The sequence below is a fragment of the Sparus aurata genome, chromosome 8 (genome assembly GCF_900880675.1).
Source record: "Sparus aurata chromosome 8, fSpaAur1.1, whole genome shotgun sequence".
In the NCBI taxonomy this organism is placed as follows: domain Eukaryota; kingdom Metazoa; phylum Chordata; class Actinopteri; order Spariformes; family Sparidae; genus Sparus; species Sparus aurata.
Genome location: NC_044194.1, coordinates 6,728,592 through 6,738,161, shown reverse-complemented (window position 1 = coordinate 6,738,161; position 9,570 = coordinate 6,728,592).

Here is a 9,570-nt window from a genome sequence, read left to right as displayed (position 1 = left end):
GGTTGAGAATGCCTTCGGAGGGAGAGGCGGGCCAAATCAATGCGGAGATGGAGATAAAGAGATAGTGAGACGTTTAGGCACAAAAAGGGGAAGAAATGACGGATGAATGGTGGTGAGATTGTTACACACAGATACACAGTTGGCCTGATGGACACCGAGAGATTGCGGGTGCTGATTGTTGAAGGGCATTTGCGAGAGAGACATCAATCAGAAGATGGCACCGAGATTGAAGCGGGGCCGCCAGCGCTTCCTGCCCGCCGTCCGGCAGCACCGTGTAGAACACAACCTGGGCTAAACCAGCGCTCTTCATATCAATTAGAGACCAATTATACAGCCATGTCCTACTAATTACGCTGCAGCGCCACCACCCCAACCCCCCCACCCCCAGTACATCAAGTGTGTGTTTCTGCCTCTCTCCCGTGTGTCTGTGGTTGTGTTCGCTGAGATAAATAAATAAACACGCCGCCTGCCAAGGCAAAGCGTCCTTAATCTGATTTTCAACACTGTAAATTTGTGTTTTGGAGGCGAAGAAACGGAGGAAGGGGAGCAGGAGGAGCTGCTGTTTCCCCGCTTCTCCTTTTGGTGGCGCTGGCGTAACACCCATGGCTCTGCCTCCTTGCAGTGAAATCTGGTGAAATGTGTGAGACGCCACTGCTCCTATTTGATGAGTAATGAAATCACACTCACAAAAGATATCTGTGCATGTGTGCGTGCGTGCGTGCGTGTGCGTGTGTTTGATTTTTATTTGCGAGGTAGACAAAGGATGATTAATATTCTCGAGCATATTTCAGAAGGATTTTGAGCCAGAATGTGCCGGACTACTTAATAAGTCAAGTTTTTTCCTTGGCTCGATCTGGGACCGTGATGAATTATGAAATAAAGCGAGAACGCCGTGCTTTTTTTTGCAGCTTTATTTCTCCTTGGTTTACATAATTCAGCTCAGAACATTTGTAACTTTCCTGACAGGTTAATGCTGTCGGGTTCAAAGTGAAGACACTGAGGAAATACGGAGAAAGACAAGACAGCAGGGGGAGAAGCAGACATGAAGATGAGAGGCGGAGAGAACAAAGGGGGAGAGAGGATTTGAGATGTCACAAAATAGTTTCACACTGTCCCTGAATCCCGCGCAGCCGTGTGCGGCGTCAGATTTTGGATGAACTTTGCACCTCTCCTCCTCCTCCCCGTCGCTTCTCTGTAGCGCTGACTGTCCTGATGTAGTCGGAATCAGAGTGTGACCACTGCGGTATCGTGCCGCCTGCTGCATTGTCATCAGCGTAAGTGGACGCTCTTTGAGAATAGAAAAGTCAGAAAATTTGATGTCTGCAGAAAAAAAAAAAAAAAAAAAAAAGCAGAGGGAGGGAGACCGAGAGAGGATGTGGGGACAGTGCACCATCGTGTCCTTCAGTCGTCTTTCTTGCAGGGAAAGGGGAAGTTCATCCCTCCTGTAGAATCTGCAATGAGCCGTTGCTCTTTGTGACTGACATCCCACCCAGGCTGCCCCGCTGATTACATTTGTTCAGCACAGCTCGGTGCAAAGGAGACGGACAGAGGAGGGGGAAACAGAGCTCGCGTCGGGGGGGAAAAAGGAGGTTCTCGGTGTTCCCGCACTCACGCTCATCCATTCGATTTGAAAGAGCCGGTGTTTTGTTGTATTGGACACTCTCTGCCGTCTCTGGCACTAACACAGTTTTTGTGCCTTTTGAATTTAGACTTGTGAATCCCTTGTGCGGGCGCCGTATCTCCCCCGCCGGTACCCTTGTTCGTAAAGTGGTGTCGTCTCGGACATCTCAGTCCAGACAATGAAGCTGTGGTCCCATTCTCGTCGCTCTATTCATCCCCGGCCAACTGTAGCCGCTCCCCTCGCTTATCACTGTGTGACCAAGGAAATTAAATTACAAATATAATCACTTGGCGCCAGTTTCTTTAACAGTGTGCCTCTGCTTTGCATATAGAGTGTGCTTGCTTTGGAGACACGTTGTGTGAAGTTACTTATTGGCCTATTTACGATAATGGGCTCCGCTCTACTAGTGGAGTCACACACACCTTTTCACAATGACAGTGAACAGCACGAGACAGTGAAGCGAGAGGAGGCTGAGGGAGTATAAAAGAGAGACATGGAGACACGGATGCAGCCATCTTGGGAAGAATGATTTTCCACGGGTGAATAGTCTAAATTGCAACGAGGAAATCCTTTAAGGCGGCAGCGAGCACACGTGCTAACACCGTGGCTCCAGAGATGACTGATGACTTCAGTGCCGTGGCTGTGAAGTGTTGAATTAAACTGCGTATCCAAATGTTTTTTTATTAAAGAGGACATATAATGCTTATTTTCAGGTTCATCATTATATTTTGGGTAACTTCTAGAATAGGTTTACATGCTTCAGTGCTCAAAAAAACACATTGGTTTTCTCACACTGTGCAGTCCTGCAGCACTGTTCTGTCTGAAACGCTCCGTTGTAGCTCCTGTCTCTTTAAAGGTCCCTTCCCAGATATCCAGGTTCTTCTGATTGGTCAGCTCACACACGCCTGACCCAGCGCCGTAAACAACAACAGAGCAGCTATGCTAAATCAATTCTGAGGCTGGGCGTAAAATTATGCAAATGCGTGACTCTGTGACGCAGTGTGATGTCAGGAAGTCACAGAATTGAAGGCGGGACGACTGTCGAGGCGTTTCAGGAGCAGTGTTTTCATTGGGAGAGAGGCTCTGTTGATGTGGGCTTTGACCTTTTTAACTTTCAAGAACATAAATAAAACACAGACGGAAAGGAAACAAATAAAAAGGCGTAATAATTCTCCTGTGTTCTCGGCCGCTGTACTTTGGCGATCACTACTTCTTAGATTCTTAGATTCTTAATTCTGAACGAATTATGAGCGTACATCATAGTTCCATTCCATTATTGGATTATTGGTGATCCCCTGACTGTTTCTAGCAGAGTCATCTGTTCAAAAATAAAAATCCAATCCTTTTGGTTTATGACCAAATATTCTCAACTCAACACTTTGTGTTTGGCGCCAATGTCACGCGAATGTTAGCGTGCCACTGCCAACACGGGGAGCTAAGACTGTGAATGTGGCACACATCATCACTCTAGCTTCGTCACTGTGAAGTTAACATTAGCATTTAGCTCAAAGCACTGACAAGTACAGTCTCAAAGAGCTGCCGGAATAACTGTAGATCATCTACAATGCACTGTTTCCCCTTCACAGATGTGTCGCTGGCATTACGCAACGCCAGTCAGGGATGCTGATGACTCACAGGAGTCCAGAAATCTCAATTTGCAGCGCGCTATAAAGTGAATGAGCGAACGAGGGAGCGGATTTTGGATAGGGCATCGTTCGCTCACTCCCCGATGCCAACTGCCATTGTGTAGACAGCTTCCTCTTCAGCTCAAATCTATTCCACACACGTTAGACCATCTGACTGAATAAACAGTCCCTCTCCCCCTCTCCCTCCCTCCCCCCCATCTCTGTCTCTCCTGCAGGTCTTTCACAAAAAAAGGGGAAGGTGTGAAAACCTGTGTACATTAGAATGATGTGCCTCCCACAGGAGCCAAAAGAAGAAGTTGGTAAAGGAAGAGTGAGGGGAGTGTGAATAGAAGACTGGCATTTTTATCATTGTTATTATGAGAAGGCCATCACAGGCCTCCCTCGCCTCCTCCATTATTCCCTGTTCAGGTAGGAATTCATTTGCTTATGCACAGACTGTTAGACTCGCTTGTACTGGCGGACCAGCAAAATGCAAAACTGCATCACCGCCTCTGGGCTCTACCCGGGCCCCAAAGCACTTGGCGAGCAGGTGGTTGTTGTATTTATGTGTGATCTTTATGTATTCTGCGCTAGTTGCTCTCCCCTCCCACCAAACGTTTGTCGGTCCCTTCCTGAGGCGAACAGACACCATATGCCCCTCGGTCGGGCTCGAGTGCTCGATTTCACTCTCGCTGTTGACCAAATCGGCAGACTACGTGCGACTCTGTGAATTCTGAAAAGTGATGGGACTAGTCCCGACCGGCCTTCTCAAACAATTACTGTATAGTCTGCTCCTGCGCTCATAAAAGCCCGTAGCTATCATCATCCTCGCCACCATCAGGTCGCCGTGAGAGAGCTGGGGTGGTAAAATAATGGCTCCCCGCTGGATCGTGTGAATCATTGCGATGGCTGCATGATAAATGCTCCACCACCCGGGCTCTGGCTCCGGTTGTAATTTCTCTCTCCAACCGGACTGGCTGCCAAATGACAACAATCCCCCTCCCTTTGCGCAGCATCCTTCCCAGGCCCCTCCCCTCCCTTCACCCCTTATAATTACTGTACTCTGCAAGTTGGGTTTCGGACCAGTCACTCTAAATCAGCCTTGAATCAGAGCGTGTTACTGTGTCCATTGTTCCTGCGTCTGAGCTCTGGCAGAGCTAGTGCAGAAAAGGGCACGGCTGTCCTGGCATTTCCTGTAATGGACTTTGTGGTTCAAAGACAGGGAAATAATAAGCAGATCTACGTGTGGGAAAAGGGCTCTTTGTGTTTGGTGGGTAGTTAAGACCGCGGACAGTCGGGGGTTAGAGTTGACAGACAACGGCGCTGCTCTTTTCACACTCCTTGACACATAATGGGACCAATTTTTCTCTCTACATCTCTCCCTAGTGGCCATGATTTGCTCATTACATTGATGGACGGGGGGACCGAGGGAGGGAGCGAGACGGGGAATGACCAGTCAGGAGACGAACAGGGCGAATCTCGCCACTTAGAATTCGCCATCACTCTCATTTCGTCGGACTTAAGCCGCTTATTGAGGTGCTCAACAACTTGCCCGCGAGATCCCTCCCTCCAAGGATGCCGAACGTTTGAAATCTTGTGGCGTTGTTTGCACGCGACGATCCTTCAGCTGACAGACCGTCTGTGCAAACCCGCGGCAGACAGTTTGGGAAAAGAGGACTAATGCACAGTTAAACACAGCCCAAATCCAGCGAGGGGATGTTTGTGTGACTGGAGGTCCCCTGGCATCGAGGGGACCGCTCCTCAATCAGGGAAATCTACATTTAATTAACACAGAATTAAAGTGCATTGTTATTTTGATTAAAGACACTGGTCCTGATTCCCCGCTCTACTCTATCGCTCCTGAATCCGGCTTAGGGTTTAATTTCATTTGGTTTACTGCGAGTGGATCAACATCCATCTGGATTGTCTGCTCAGTTGCAGGTCTCGCGTACGCTGCGAACCCAGTCGCGCTTGCTGCAATCTCTGCATGTCATTGACCTCCGCGTGGCCTATATCCTGCTATTGTAATAAGATTTGATATTTTACACACACAAAAAAAGGGCTTCTTAAAATGGACGCTTGCAGTCACGTCACTGCGGCTTAAGTTGTCGTCCATATTGTCTAACTCACCAGAGCAGAAGAGATGAATGGAGCGGGTCCAAAACCAAAATAACTCTGCAGCGCCTCGGGGAGAGTTATAATGCAGGACTTGGAACGAATTAATGCCGTCCGAAGACCAGACTTTCCAATAAAATGAATATTTGGATAGCTGGACATGGAAGATATTGTGGTGTCAGGCTGTCAGTAGCTCATGTGTGTGTGCGTGTGTGTGCGTGTGGGGTTGTGCGGGTGTTATTTGGCCGAGCCGCGACGTCGTGGTGCGTCTCCGCTCTCCGTTAAAGCTCCATCAGTCAGGATGAGCCGACAACAAACGCAGCCGAGTCGCACGGGGTTCACGCGAGGTCTCAAGACAGCATCGCTCAACTCAGCCGTCCCCCCGGCTGTCACCGCGTGGTTATAAGCACGCCAACCCGCGGTACGGAGGGAGCGGGGGAGGGCCGGTAATTAATCACCTCGTTGGAATAATCACATAATTGATTATTAACAAAACCCGAGGCGAGGGGCGAGGGGAGAGGGACGAGACGAGGGGAACGAGACTTCTGAGAGGGAGAGACGGTGGGGAGATGAATGTCGGGGGGAGTGTGAGTAGTCGGGTGAGGGGTTCGCTCTGGCAGGTAGCTTTGACGAATAGCTCCGCATTGAAGTCTACCTCTTTGAGTATTAATCAACACAATCATGTCTGGGGAAGAGGGATGGAAGAGGTGGACAGTGGGAGGCGACTGCGCTCCGAACAGGCCGGGGCGAAGGCTGAGGAAGTTGCTATGAAAACGCAATTAAAAATTAGCATACGGAAGGCCCCGATACATTGCGTAACGAGCGGCGGGTATATGCGAGCGAAATGCCCCCTTTACCCCCCGAATACAATCACAAAGATGCCCACATTCTTCGTGACATTTACGAAATATCATGCCGCAATTTTGGCCGGTCTGTTCTGACATTTTATTCCCTGTGAGGAAGATACCGATGTCGCCGCGGAATTCATTCATTGCCCGTTCCCGCTATTGACACTTTTTCCCTTAAGCTGCTGTGTGACTGTGAGCTGTCAGAGGGTCTTTTTTGGACCTTTGGCTTACATAGTTCTGCCTGGAAGGCTTGATCTCTTCCCCCCTTTCCTTGTCACAGCCCGCAATCAGCCATAAGCCCTTTTGTGTTCTCCACTCTGAGCTAAGCCTGTTATCCTGTGCAACTCCTTTACACGAGATCACTACTACATCCCCCCGTCTCTGCCGTTCACCTCTCACACCTTCCCATTTGTTCCCCGCCTCTGTCCGTCCCCTTCTCTTTGTTTTTACGCACACGGACACCGGAGGTCATAATTCTGTGGGATGGATTAGCGAGGACAACTTTATATTTGTTAAGTCTCGTTCCTGGGTGTCGCCTCTTCCCCATCGAGGGCTTACAAACACAGACACGCGGCTCCGCCCAACCCCTTTCCCCCCTGCTGAACACATGCCATATTTCCCCTTCGTCCCTCCTCCTGCACACACCTGCAACACTCTCTCTCTCTCCCTCGCACACACTCGCCGATGTTGTTTGGATTCATCATAATAGCGAAAAACACCCCCCCTCCCGCCCGGTGCTGCAAGGCGCCAGTTCACTGGTGCATTGCAAACTCCTGCATGTCCTCCTAAACTGCAGCCTCCACGAGTCCCCCAGGATCCGCTCCTCACATTCATAACACTCCGCTCCAATGCCAGGTGGCTGTCTCCGCGAGTCCTCCTCGCCATAAATCAGACTGTCTTTGAGTTGATCAATAACAAGTCAATTAGCAGGCGCTGAGAGATGAGGGTCTCAGGGGGTCACTGCTTGTTTGTCAGGCAGACATCTGCAGCCCCCGTCCCTGTCTGCCGCGGAGCTAGGTGTGTCGTTTACCTTGGAAACACGCGGCTTGCTGGCTATCATAAATCTAAATATCAACTATAAATAGGCCGCGCACATCTTGTTACAATCCATCATTTGCTCGTTCTTGGATGTGTAATGTATCAAGCATTGTGTGCTTCAAATCTCCCGGCTGTGTCTGACGGATTCGAATAGGCCTCGGAAAAAGAGCACTTCCTCTCAAAAAAACCTTATAAAAACCTTTAATATTGTTGTCTAAGGGTCACACTTGACCATATGCACCAAATTTAAGCCTGCGAAGCCTGCCAGTATTCATCCCGCTCCCCTGTTAAGCTGACAAGAGTGGGAGAGACCCAACTGTTGTTTGGTGCCCACTGACTGTGTATCTAATGACTTGGCTGGCAACTCCAACGCAACAGCAACAGGCTCCTGCGGCGAATACACCAGATTAATCCCCTGGATGATTACAAACAAGAACGATCTTGGGCAAATACTCCCCGCACCTACTGCGACATTACATCAAATGATGCTGTCTAATTAAAACTCATTCTGGATGGTGACAGTAGAAAGACAGCATTCGGAGGAATGAATAGACCGCGCCGTCGTTGTATGGTGTGAAGAACTGTCGCACAGTGCAGGCAACAATATGCACTAACCCTTGGAACGGAATATACATATAATACACAGTACACAATACACAGTGACATATTTTCTCTGCGTTGTTTGACTCATGCAGCCACGGTTCACGTCGCAGCCGTGGCCTTTGCTCTCCACTTGTAAGTTGCCTTACGTTGCTTCCGAACACTCACTTGTCAAAGTGGTAATTGCCAGATGAACGCTGAAAGTCTCACAGCTAACACTGCTAATTGTGTATTCAACCTATAATGACTCACTCGCGTCGCTGCCTTTGTCATTTTTTCATTCACAGCAGCCGCCACCTGAGTTCCTGGTGCATCGCTCACAAACACTGAAAAGATGATGTGAAGTGGCGAGGGCGGCGGCGGTGGGGGAGGACGTCTCAATCATACAGTAATTAGAGTGACAGTCGTTTTGTCATTATCATCGACACAATTCCTATTGTTTTCTTTATTTTTGTTCACTGATTTCTGCCCTTTGAAATTCTGGACTCTGTGTCCTTTCTGTCTCATATATCATTTATTGTCCCGTTCAAATCCTTTCACGAGCACTCTCAAATATCTCCACCTTGTCCCCACGTATCATGAATTCTCACGTCAACAACTCAATTGGTCTAATTAATTCATAACCTTCTCTTTCTCTGTGCCTTTTCGAAGGAGCACTTTGTAAGATAGGGCCAGAATTTTTGTTTAAAACACTTGAAGTCATCTACGTACAGCCCTACGTTGCGGCAGGGCAAGTCCACGCAAAGCCTCAGACGTAAAACGAGCACATTTAAAAGTTTTAAAATTCTCAAAGCTCAGTAGATGATGATTTTCCAGGATGCTACAATAATTAAATAATAGTGGTTTTATCAAAAACCTTTACAGCTTTCTTGCAAAGTGCTTCTATTGGTTTAAATGTCACTCTACCTGTGAGTCACCAGGCAGAAAAGCAAAACATCCTAACAGCATTAACTCTCAGATACGCCTTAAATTGGTGCAATAAGTAAAATCTCTTGACAATACTAAAAAAATTATGAATTAAAACCATCAACAAAATCTGAAGAATTAGCAGTTTGGATGTTATGATGGATACGTATTGTTACAGAGACGTCTACTGATGTTAGCATGCTAAACAGCTAGCCCCGCCCATCCTGGCTCATAATGCAACTTTGTACCAGCAAATAGTCAGACAGCCTCCCGCAGTTTCAGCTGGCGATTATATCCTGGCTGTTAGTGGAATAATTGAATGAAATAATCTAACAAAATGTCAAGAAAAGATGATCGTCATTGCTGCATTGACTCATAAAACACACTTCATTCAAACTCGACATACGCTAAATAAAACTCAACAATTCGACCTCCGTGATCTAATTAGCTAATGGTAGCTACAACCAATAATAGCTATGAAAGAGCAGAACAGCAAAGAAGTTATCATGTCATCTTCTGTGTTTTGACAAAAACAAAAATACTGAAAGACACTTACAGTTAACAGGATGTTTTTTTTAACACCATCCCCAAATGTTGTCGTGAGTGATTTTTGAAACTTTTGACAGTCTGGCAAACAAATTCACAAACATCATCGTCAGTTTTAACAAGTCGCTCTTGCAGCGACTCGTTGATCGGCTCCAGTATTCACAACCCATTTACCAGAATAATTATTGGCAATGTGGCTTTCTACCAACCACAAATATGCTGGAACTTCATTTCATTTGTCTGTATTCCAACTCTCTGTTTCTGTGGTTTC